The sequence below is a fragment of the Emydura macquarii genome, unplaced genomic scaffold (assembly GCF_026122565.2).
Source record: "Emydura macquarii macquarii isolate MOO-44397 ecotype Brisbane River unplaced genomic scaffold, CSIRO-AGI_Emac_v2 contig_1850, whole genome shotgun sequence".
Lineage (NCBI taxonomy): Eukaryota > Metazoa > Chordata > Testudines > Chelidae > Emydura > Emydura macquarii.
In genome coordinates, this window is record NW_027131987.1 from 1 (window position 1) to 12,732 (window position 12,732).

At 50.5% G+C, this 12,732-nt stretch overlaps 1 pseudogene; it reads left to right on the forward strand.

Annotated features, from left to right (window-relative positions):
- Window positions 1–412: 412 nt before the first annotated feature.
- On the forward strand, window positions 413–8,408 carry LOC137159307 (E3 ubiquitin-protein ligase TRIM15-like; annotated as a pseudogene).
- Window positions 8,409–12,732: the final 4,324 nt, after the last annotated feature.

The window sequence follows — 12,732 nt, forward strand, 5'->3', positions numbered from 1 at the left end:
TGCTGGGTGCTGGTTACCATTCAGCCCAGGGCAGTAGTGATCGAGAGTCTTTTCCCCTGAGGACTGTTTGGAGACCTGGGTGGAATAAGCTGCGAACAGAGAAGTTGGTATCAGTTTAGTTCCTAGTGAACCAATTTCTACAGCAATTAACATGGAACCTTCTGTCCATCAGTAGAGCCCTGCAAACCCATGGATATCTGCTAGATGTCCCCTGTGCAGGGCTCTATCCATCAGGAGCATAGAGGCCAAGGAGGAAATTGGACACAGAGAGACTCAATTCCCTTTTATCCCCAGAGCTGATCTCTACAGGCCAGTGTTAAGAATATGAATGGGTCCTTTGGGGAGAAGGTTGCACAGCCATGGCCTGTGTTGCACCTTCTGAGAGGCTGGGAGAAGTAAAAAGAGTCACTATATGAAATATAACCATGTGAAATTGTTTGTGTCCAGGTGTGAGAAGGGGAAGTTCCAGCAGCCAGAGGAGATTTCTCCTGCACTGGAAAAGGGACTCAGTGATTTCTCCCAGAAAACTGTTGCTCTAACAGAGACTCTGAGGAAGTTCAAAGGTACTGAGAAGGGATCTAGAATGGAAAATTGGGATAAGCTGCTGAGTGCTGGTCTACAGTACAGAGTTTTGTCGATGGGGGGAGTTTTGTCGGGGGGTGGGAGTGAGAAACCCAGGTAGCTGGACTCCACTCCCTTGGGGCGAGAAGTCCTGGGTGGCTTCCCCGAGCTCCAGGGAGGGAGGGGAGAAGTTCCAGGTGGCTTCCCCCGGCTCTAGCTGGGGAGTAGGGAATAGGGGGTCGCCAGGAGCTTTTGGGGCAGCCAGTCCCCCAGCAGGCACCTACCAGAGGAGCTGAGAGACCGGTATCTTAGTTCCTGCACTGCCCCTCTTAGATTGGTGGAAATGCTCCTGGTGATGCCCGAGACTGTGGGAGGAGAATGGCTCTGGCCAGTTGGTTCATAACTAGATTATGTTTATTTAATTGTCGGGTGAGAACACCACACAGGGTGCAAGTCTCACAGGTTGATTAATTCAAACCTCTTTTTGTACCAAAAGCATGCCTTGCAGTTACACTGACTGTTAAAGTAAGAAATGACAGACGTACAGACAGACGTACTGGCCAGTTACCTTCTCCTGGGGCATCGGTGGGTCCCGGTGGATTTCACCTGTGAAGCTCCAACAACCCCTGACAATGTCTGACATATGACACACATCCAAATGATACATGTATTAGTTCTTTCCCACGCATCTGTGCCTGTTATGAATATTAAGTGTCTGACATCACTCACACACTGCACATGCCTGAACCTGGTAATGGGCAGGGCTTCTGCTGTGCAAGCTATTTTCATGTTATTGTTCTCCTTTCCGATTGGTCTATGACCACTGATTATGCATAGGTCACTCTGACCCTTCCCCCGCAGAGGGGTTTTTGGACTTTGCTAACTGCTCCTAGACTGTACATTTGGTGTCTGTGTCTGTGCACATTGTGTGATCAGAACATCTCTCTGTCCCACACACAGACTTCTGAACACATCACTTCATAACAAGGTCACTGAAGGCAACATTTCCCTTACATCAAGCAAACTGCTAACCAGTCCAAAGCCAAGTCAGTCAGTATAAACGCCCAGTCTTGGTCTGTCCAAACTTATGCATAAGAATTGACCAGTGTAGCAATTCTCAATATAATAAATAGTGGAAAGTAGTAAAATGGAGCTCGTGTGGCATGGGCCCAGGCATCAGGATGTGTCACACTAATTCATGACTTACCAAAGGTCATCACATTAAGGCCCAAATTTAGCAAAATGGCCTAATTTGGAACACCCGAGTTTCTCTCTCCCAACTAGAGAACAGCAGAGCATGGCTGCAGGGATTGGTCCTGGGGCCGGTTTTGTTCAACATCTTCACTGATGATCTGGAGGATGGGGTGGATTGCACCCTCCAGAAGTTCGCAGATGACACTAAGCTGCGGGGATCAGGGGGAGGAAGGCTGGACAGGAGGGATAGGCTACAGAGTGACCTAGACAAATCAGAGGATTGGGCCAAAAGAAATCTGATGAGGTTCCACAAGGACAAGGGCGGAGTCCTGCACTTAGGAAGGAAGAATCCCATGAACTGCCACAGACTGGGGACCGACGAGCTAGGCAGCAGTTTTGCAGAAAAGGACCTGGGGTAACAGTGGACAAGAAACTGGATATGAGTCAACAGTGGGGCCCTTGTTGCTAAGAAGGTTAATGGCATATCGGGCTGCATTAGTAGGAGCATTGCCAGCAGGTCAAGGGCAGTGATTATTCCCCTCTATTCGGCATTGGTGAGGACACATCTCGAATACTGTGCCAAGTTTTGGGGCCCACTACAGGAAGAATGTGGACAAATTGTTGAGAGTCCAGCAGAGGGCAATGACAATGATCAGGGGGCTGGAGCACATGACTTATGAGGACAGGCTGAAGGAACTGGGCTTGTTTAGTCTGCAAAAGAGAAGAATGATTCGGGATTTGATAGCACCCTTCAAGTCCCTGAAGGGGGATTGCAGGGAGAATGGAGCTAGGCTGTTCTCAGTGTGGCAGATGACACAACAATGAGCAATTATCTCAAGTTGTAGTCGGGGTGGATCTAGGTTGAATATTAGGAAAACTTTTCACTAGGCGGGTGGTGAAGCACTGGAATGGGTTACCTAGGGAAGTGGTGGAATCTGCATCCTTAGCAGTTTTTAAGGCCTGGGTTGATGAAGCCCTGGCTGGAATGATTTAGTTGGGGTTGGCCCTGCTTTGAGCAGGGGGTTGGACTAGATACTTCCTGAGGTCCCTTCCAACCCTCATCTTCTATGATTCAGAATATTATGATTCTAGTGCCCCAGAGCTGTGCATCATCCACAGCTGCAAACAGAGTCAGTGGGAACTGCAGGTTCCCAACCCCTTTAAGGACCAGGCCCCAGGTGCCTAAAGGCCGACATTCAAAATGTAGACCCTACATTAAAGACCATTTGATAAAGCCGGAACCCATCCATTACTGGGGTCTGGTCCCGTACGGCAGCTAATCTGGGCCAAAGGGGCTGTGGGAAAGGAGGAATCCCTCCAGCACACGGGCCTCTGGTGCCTCCCCCACAACAGCTGCAGGCAGAAGGAGTGTTCCTGAGAGGTCTGGGAATGGAGGGGGTTGGGAAGGGCAGGGTGGAAGAGGGAGGGGGTGGACGAGGGATAGAGTGACGTGGGCAGTGGAAAGCTGGGCCTCTGACACTCTGCACGCTGGCCAAGAAACACGGGGGCCATTGTAGAAGGGACACAACTCTGCCTGGCTTCAGAACTTCCTCAGCCTGTGCCAAGGCCTGCACCAGCCCCTGCACCCACTAAACAGCAGAGTCACAAACTGCCTCCCTCTCTCCTCTTGCCAGTACAGGGTGAATCTGGCCCATTGAGCCAAACTTCCCCCTGCCTCAATTTCCACATGGAAAAATGATTTTATTATTATTCATATTTCTGCCTCTTGAGCACAAGGGCCCCGTCGTGCTGCTCTCCGTAAAGATGCTAAATAAACAGACCCAACAGCTTACAAGTCAAGCTCTGATTTTCCAAACTCGTAACATTCTGTTAATGTCAAAGGGACCAAAGTGGGTAAAGTTACTTTTATGCCAAAGTCTTTGCATGATCTGGGTCTAGGACTCTAGGTTATGACAAAATGGAGTAAGTGATGAGACAAACCAAATGGAGTCTGTAAGCAGGGAGGAGAAAGTACATCACTTATCGATTCTATGGCCTGGGATGGTTGTGAGGCTTCATGGATACTGATTCCATTGGTGGGAGATGCCTGAATGATAAAGGAAAGAGATTCAGAGAGGTAGCCGTGTTAGTCTGTATACAACAAAAACAACGAGAGTTCTGTGGCACTTTAAAGACTAACAAATTTAATATTTGAAGACATTAGCTTTCAAAGTCTCTTCAAATGTCTTCAAATATTAAATTTGATAGTCTTTAAAGTGCTACAGAACTCTCATTGTCTTTATTGATTATTGAGAATGTGTGAACAGTGACAATTCTTGTAATGTGAGAACCATTCCAAGTCCCTATTCATAGAATCATAGAGTATTAGAGTTGGAAGGGACCTCGGGGGTCATCTAGTCCAACCCCCTGCTCAAAGCAGGACTAACCTCAGCTATATCATCCCAGCCAGGGCTTTGTCAAGCCTCAGCTTAAAACTTCTAAAGATGGAGATTCCACCGCCTCCCTAGGTAACCCATTCCAGTGCTTCACCACCCTCCTAGTGAAAAACTTTTTCCCTAATGTCCAACCTAGACCTCCCCAACTGCAACTTGAGACCGTTGCTCCTTGTTCTGTCATCTGCCACCACTGAGAACAGCCTAGCCCCATCCTCCCTGAACCCCATTTCAGGTAGTTAAAGGCTGCTATCAAATCCCGAATCATTCTTCTCTTTGCAGACTTAACAAGCCCAGTTCCCTTAGCCTCTCCTCATAAGTCCTGTGCTCCAGCCCCTAGTCATTTTTGTTGCCCTCCACTGGACTCTCTCCAACTTGTCTACATCCTTTTTGTAGTGGGGGGCCCAAAACTGGACACAATACTCCAAATGCGGCCGCACCAATGCCGAATAGAGGGGAATAATCACTTCCCGCTTCCTGCTGGCAATGCTCCTCCTAATGCAGCCCAATATGCTATTAGCCTTCTTGACAACCAGGGCACACTGCTGACTCATATCCAGCTTTTTATCCACTGTTACCCCAAGGTCCTTTTCTGCAGAACGGCTGCCTAGCTCGTCGGTCCCCAGTCTATAGCTGTGCATGGGATTCTTCCGTCCTAAGTGGAGGACTCTGCACTTTTCTTTGTTGAACCTCATTAGATTTCTTTTGGCCCAATCCTCCAGTTTGTTTAGGTCCTTCTGTATCCCATCCCTACCTTTCAGGGTATCTACCACTCCCCCCAGCTTAGTGTCATCCGCAAACTTGCTGAGGGTGCAATCTACCCCATCCTCCAGATCATTAAGACCCAGTTTGATCGTGTCAAGTTTGCAGATGAGTTCCAGCTCTGCAGTTTCTCACTGAAGTCTGTTTTTGAAGGTTTGTTGTAGAAGTATGGCAACTTTCAAGTCAGCTACAGAGTGTCCTGGGAGATTGAAGTGCTCTCCCACTGGTTTATGGATGTTACCATTTTTTATGTCTGATTTGTGTCCATTTATTCTATTGTGTAGTAACAGTCCAGTTTGGCCAATGTACCTGGCAGAGGGGCATTGCTGGCACATGATGGCATATATCACGTTAGTAGATGTGCAGGTGAATGAGCTCCTGATGGTGTGGCTGATATGGTTAAGACCTGTGATGGTGTCATTAGAGTCAATGTGTGGACAGAGCTGGCAACGGGGTTTGTTGCAGGGATAGGTTCCTGGGTTAGTGTTTTTGTTGTGTGGTTAAATACCTGAGTGTGTCTCTCGGCCTCTCTGTCTGTTTCTCTGTCATAATTAAAACACAGTTAACTCATATATAAATATATAAGTGGGAATGCTGTTATAAATATGAAATCTCATCTTTTTTATCCTTTTCCCCTCCAGACACTCTGCCGTCTACGCTGGAGACAAAAAGTGGGGAATCCCTAGGATCACTCAGACAAGGAGCAATTGCAGGTGAACATTAATTTTAAATTATCCGAAAGTTCCCATGAAAACATTTTCATGACATTATTGATAAGATTAAAAACCAACCGACACCAGCCACGACACACCGAGCCCTAAAACTAAACACATGAAATGCTACGGGGATCCCAGCTGAAGTCACACAAACAATCCTAACACCAACCTCAGTGCTGCCTTCGTGCCCACGCTGATGAACAAACACTCATTCTGAGCAGCCCCAGAACAGAGCTCTTGGCCCTGAGGGCTGACACATCCCTCTCCTTTACCCCGGTGCAGGGAGTCTCCCCATCGCTCTTCTCCAACATCCTCCCTTTCCTCTGGGCAGGGCTGGGCTCTCCCATTGGAGCTGCTCACTTCTTCCTGAATTGAGGAGATGCTCTTCCTCTGATGCTGGCTCTCCTCTCCCGTCTCTCTGGACTGGGGCTAGGGCTACCCCACCCAATGCCATCTCCTGCTTTCTGCTCTTCATTGGCTCTGTCCCAATGCTGCATCTTCCTCTCTGTTCCCTGGCCTGAGAGTGGAGGATGCAGTTAGGGGAAGGAGCTTCCCTCTGGGCAGTGGCGTAGGGAGGGTCTCCGGCACCTGAGGGCCAAGCCTACATTTGTCCACTCCCGCCTCATGCCCCTCCTTCGTGTACGACAGGAGGGGTCCCAGTGTGACCCCAGCTGCCTGGGGAGTGGGGGTCTGTACCTGCGGGGGGAGGGACTGCAAATACAGGCTTGGCTCTGCCATCCTCCACTCCCCGCACTTGCCCGGCACCCGCCTCTCCCGCTGCAGCCCCACAACCCAGCACCTGTCTGGACGGGGGCAGTCTCACGCCCCGACCTGGGTGGGGGGGGGTGGGCAGGCCCTTCACGATACACAGGGTGGGGGGTGCAAGAGTGAATGTGGAAGCAGCCGTCACTCGGCCTCCTGCCCCCTCTGCCCGTTGCAAAGGGCCAACCTGGCGCATCCCCTGCACTTGCCCACCACTCCAGCCTGGTGCCAGCTCACACGGGGGCAGCCTCACCCCCGCCAGCCTGGAGGGGAGCGGGAGGTGCCGTGTCAGCCCTTCAGGATGGGTGGAGGATGCTTCAGGGTGATGGGTGGCTGCTCCCACTTCTGCTCCTGCGCCCCTCCCCCACGCGTCGTGAAGGGCCTGCCCGGCTCCCCTCCTACCAAGCTGAGGGGTGACGCCGCCCCCCATCTGAGACAGTGCAGGGCTGGAGTGGCGGGCAAGTGCGTTCCGGGCCAACCCTTAATGGAGGGCGGGAGGTGCAGGAGACTCTGTGCCTCATTGAGTCTCCTGCGTCCCCCCACCCCCCATTAAGGGATGCCCGGCAGCCCCCAGCAGGCCGGCATTGGGGGGGCCTGCCTCCCCCCAGTAAGCTACTGCCTCTGGGGTTTAAAGCTGGTACCTGACTTTTCTGCTCCCTCCTCATTAAAAGCCTATGAGCCCTTCCTTGCTGTGTCTCTGCTGCTGGGAATGGAGCAGCCCCAGGTGGGGGAGCAGGAGCTGAAGCCTCTGAAAGCAAATGAGAAACAGACTGAAGAACTTTAATGACAGCTCAGCTCTGCCCAGCCTCAGGTGCCCAGGACAGAGGCAGCTCCCTGGGATTCAGGCGTGTCCCAGCCAGAGCAGGGCAGCTGGGGAGTGTGAGAAATGGTCCCTGCCTCCCCCAGGGCTGAGCTCGGCCCCTAACGCTCTGATTCTCTCCCCCCAGCGAATGTGACTCTGGATCCAGACACGGCTCATCCCCAGCTCGTCCTGTCTGCGGATGGGAAAAGTGTGAGATGGACAGGCACACGGCAGGATCTGCCCGACAACCCTGAGAGATTTGACACTGTGCCCTGTGTGCTGGGCTGTGAGGGATTCACCTCAGGGAGACATTGCTGGGAGGTGGAGGTCGGGGGTGGAGTATACTGGGCAGTGGGGGTGGCCAGAGAGTCTGTGGTGAGGAAGGGAGAGATCAGCCTTAGCCCTGAGGGGGGATCTGGGCTGTGCGGTGGTGTGAGGATCAGTTCCGGGCTCTCACCTCCCTGTGACCCCCTGCCCCTGAGCCGGGTCCCCAGCAGGATCCGGGTGTGTCTGGACTGTGACCGGGGGCAGGTGACATTTTTCGATGCTGGTGACCAGGCCCCGATCTTCACTTTCCCGCCGGCCTCTGTCCCTGGCGGGAGAATCCGCCCCTGGCTCCGGGTGGTGGGATCCCGGCTCAGCCTGTGTCCCTGAGACACTGGGGACCGTCTAGACTCACACACCCTAGTCTCTATGCCCCTGGAGGACTCCCATCTGCCCCGTCCCAGGCCCTTCATCTCTGTGATCCCTGGAAGTCCTTCTCCCTCCCTGCAGCACCAGGGATGGGAGGGGGAGGGGCTGAAGAACCCCTGGAGCTGCAGCAGGAGCAGAGGGGCCCTGAGGGGCAGATGTGGGGCTGGGCAGGGGCAGAATTAACAGCCGGGCTGGGGACAGGCAGACGTGGGGGTGGCCGGACCCAGCATTAATTAATGAGGTTTGGGGGGTTGGGAGAAGCTGGAAGCTCCTCAGCGGCAGGGAGGGTTTGTACAATCTGTGGGGTTAGATCTCACTGGGGCTCCCAGCCAGAGCTCCTGCCGCAGGGCCCCAGTCACCTTCCTCTGTCGCTGCAGGGCTGGCACCACAGGAATTGTCACACACACGCAGGGGATGGGCAGGGAGAGTTCACAAATCACAGGATCACCCAGAATACAGCCTGTGTTGTTTTGAAACCTCATGTTTTGCAGGTTCAGTTTCATGACTTTCAGTTCTGACTCATGATTTTTAACTTCTGGGGTTGGCAAGTCTGCTAAGTCTCCGGGGCCAAGGTGGTTTGAACCACAGCAAATAGAGGAAACAAAAGGGAAAGAAAGTAAAACAAAATAACCAGAGAGGCCTGGAGAAAGGGTGCAAAATAGCTATGAAAATAATGAGAGGAAAACACTCTGAAGAGGGGAACCAGCCAGAGGCAGCGAGAGGGGAAGGGATAAACTCAGGGAGAGAATGGAGAATGTGAGGGGCAATGATCTGTGACAGGGACCGGAGGGGAGTGGAAGAGAGACAGAGAAATCAACAGGGATGGGAAATGAGGATTAGAAAAAAAAGGGTGAATAAAAATGAACAGTGTGAAAGAAAAGGGAGAAGAAAAGGGACAGAGAGATTTATAAAACATCCTGAAGATGAGACTGTCACTCATAAATTGCCTTTGACTTTTTTGCTATTTTAGTGTCATTAAATTTTTTTCCCCAAAATCTTCATGTCTCTTTTCATTGTGGTGGTTATTGAAGCTGCTTCTCAGCTCCTTTTCCCCATGCTGGGTATTTGTCTTTCATGCTTTATTTACCCTAAATACACAATTCTGGTTTGTTCTTTTTTAATTTTCCAGCTGCAATCGTTGGGAGGCATGGGGGTAGCTAAATGTCCACTCAAGGGCCAGTTAACATTACACAGCTGCAACACCGCAGCCAATGTGATGCAATAGCAGTACCATTGAACCAGTTTCTCAGCTGGTGCAGTGAGGGTGGTTCTACTGACTTCATTGGAGCCAGGTCCATTGATAATGCCTGAAGATGTGGCCAGTTACAGAGCAGCCTGTGTAACTACCTGCGTCCCCGATAATATCTTCCTTCCCACCGTGCTCAACTTCCTTTTCCTGGTCCCTTTTCCAGTCCTTGCAGACTGGACTTCTCTGTTTATCCTATACCTTGGGTGCGTGCAGGAGCCCCGGTGCTGGCTTCCCCCTGCCGAGTGCCAGGACTTTGCTAGAAGTGGGGATCCTACCTGGGAAACAGAAGTTGTAGCCAGCCAAGAACCAGCATCAGAGGTGTGGAAACAGAGAGAAAAACTCTGATAGGTTTGGTTTGGGATACAGGGGGTTAAGCAAGACAGTGATGATTCTAGAGGTTTGCTTAACCAATAAACCCTTTATTTTATAATAAACAATTCTATCCTTATAATAAACAGTTCTATTTCTACAATAAACAGTTTCACAGCAAGCAATTGCACAGCAAACAGTGATAGCAAAGGGCAGGAGAACGCCGTGCATGAAAGGACAAAATGCACCACACAAGACTTTAGCATTTGGTGATCTCTCCTGGATCAACGCATGGCTGCCAGCATGTGACACTAGGGTGCCCAGTTTTGGAGTTCCCCAAAGAAATTACAAGACAAACACAACAGAAAACAGTTAATCCATACTCACAAACATTATATACAGGTATACTATGCTGGCCAAATTCAGTTGCCATTTGCTTTAGATACTGCAGACGGGAGAAAGCCACTGTGAGTGATCAATTCACAGTGAAGCAGGCTAGTGAAGATGCATCAGCCAACAAGACCAGGCAATATGCAGGATACCAGGTGGATTCAATTCCTCTCTGCCTTCTGCCACCTGGGTTTGAATTTTTATAGTTTCCCCTGGTCAGCAGAGGCTAAGCCCCATTGGTTGCTATTTGCTGCATGATCTTCTAAGGTCATGGCTCGGAGTTTAGCCAACCAGGTGCTCCTGATTTCCCGGGCAGGTATGAACCAGCCAACCAGGTGATTACAATTATCCTGGGCAGTTGCTGACCATGCACCAGCAGGTGGGGTCACTTCATTTCCTTATAAGGAGACAGGTACATGCGGCTCGTGCTGCTGAGTCAACCCTCCCTAGGCTGCCTCTTTATCCATGGGGGGGGGGGGGGGGGCAATGCATGTGGTGCTGCAGATGCCACTATGCAATTCAGTCTCCACAAGAGAGAGCCAGGGTCTAAAGAAACCTGAGGCGGTGGGGAGGGAGGGGACAGCTGATGTCAGGAGATGCAACACTCACCCTCTTCCCTCTGCTCCTCCTCTGTTTTTCCCTTTCTTTGGTGGTTTCCAGCTCAGTAACTGCCCCAAACTGGTTTTTCCTTTCATCTGGGCATGGGGTTCAGAGACCTCTCCCCTCCAACACTGCTGCTGTTCAACGCATTCTGGGAATCCTGACATTGGCACTAACAGCTGCAAATGGCACAGCTTGAGGAATTCATCTCCCCAGTCCCCTCCCCACTGCTCCTGAACGCCACTTCTGTGGACTTAAAATAATGGAGGAGGAAATGAAGGGAGGCATGAAGAACAGCAGGCAGAAACTCTCTGGGAAGGACAGCGAGATAAAATAACTCTTGGGTCTGCTCCTCTTGGGCTGGGATGGGGACTTGACTCTGCATCTCCCACATCACCAGTGAGTGCTCTAACCGCTAGGCTAGATGGTGGCTCAGATCAAGAGGCATCTTTACAGTTAAAGCCCCCCAAAAGTAAAATAAATTGGTTGATTCTAATGATAAAGGTTCTCCGAGACCTAAAGAAGAGCTGTGTGGCTCGAAAGCTTGTCTCTCTCACCAATAGAAGTCGAGTCAGTAAAAAAGAGATTACTTCACCAACCTTGTCTCGCTAATATCTTGGGACAGACAGAGCTACAACTACAAATGGCCAAAAGAGTCATTTGGCAGAAATGGAAATCTGCTATTCTCCCCACATTCTTAGACTGGCAAACTCAGTTAACTAACACCATCCTCTTGGAAAAACCAGCGTTCATCTACAGGGGCACAAGATCCAATTATGAATACACTTGGTCTTTCCAGAGAGCATTACAAATTGACTCCAGGTAGATTGGGCTTCTGATGTCCCCCCATTTTTTGTGGGAGAGAGGGGGTGTTGGGGCTGTTAGGGAATTATTTATCTTGTAACTCTCAGGACTATTTATCTAGGGCAGTGGTTTTCAACCTTTTTTCCTTTGTGGACCCCTAAAAAATTCAAACGGAGACAAGGACCCCTTGGCAAAGCTTAGACATAGTCTGCGGACCACCAGGGGTCTAAGGACCACAGGATGAAAACCACTGTTCTGTGGTAACGACAACCTTTCGCAGACCCCTTAGACACAGTCTGCTGACCCACAACGAGTGAACGGATCACAGGTTGGAAATCACTGATCTATGAGCATTTCATACTGTGCTATTGTTAAATCCGTGCTCCTGCCGTGTTTTCTTTGTTATTGTATTTGGATATGGATGGATGGATCTGTTAGAATTTTTGAAAGATAAAATAGTGAAATAATAAATAATAATAATACAGCAAAATCAAATCCTCTCTCTCTGAGTTCTGGTTTATGAATAGTTCGAGCAGTGTTGCTGGTCCATTCCATATTGGTCCTGAACCCAAGGTGACCTGGGAAATGGAATCCAAAGCCTGCGCTGCTGTTGCTGCTGCTGTAGTCCATGGCAAGTCCCTCTAGAGCAGTGGTTCCCAACCTGTGGCCGGGGGCCAAAAGTGGCCCTCGGGGTCTTTCAGAGTGGCCCATCGCTCCCCTTTTGCTGGCTGCAGAAGGGAGCCACTGGCTAAGGGCCCAGGTGGAGCGCACGGGGCTACAGGACGCGTGCGGTTTCTCTGCTGCAGCCAGGGGCACGGGAGATCAGTGAGGAGGCAGCCTCCTCGCTCAACTCCTTTCGCCTGGCTGCGGGCGGGCTGCTGGCAGAGCAGCCAGGACCCACCATGCTTGAGGAGAGGCAGGACTCTACAAATCAGTGCATTCTGGTTTGGCCTGTGCTTAGCAGGCCACCCACCGTGACTTACTGTGAGTTATTTGTAAGTGTAAAATAGTGAATGCAAAAATGAGCAGACTGGCATCAGAATGTTTTCTTTAGTGATGTAGCGATTTGTAGTCCTCCCCAGTGTACACGTCAATACATTTTTTTGTGAGTTGATAGACTGGTGGCCCTTCAGGATTGTAAAAATGATATTTGTGGCCCTTGAGCCAAAAAAAGGTTGGGAACCACTGCCCTAGATGCTCAGTGTGGTATTTCAGAAGCACTCCCTCCGAAGGGGTTACAGGCATTACTGCAGACCTTAGTTTCACCAAAAGGCAGACTAGGTGAGCACCATGCCCCCCAGCCCTCCATCTGAGCAATGCAAAGTAGTAACAGGATAATTCACTGTAAAAAAACAATATCTTTGATTTTGGCAGTATCAAGCAGTGAACTTGTCAGAATGAAGAACAGCCTTGAAACGAAGAACACACCTGGAAATGAAATCTCACCACTTCTTCTTCTTCTGGGGTGGAGGGAGAGTTCTTCCCACACTGCTGGTC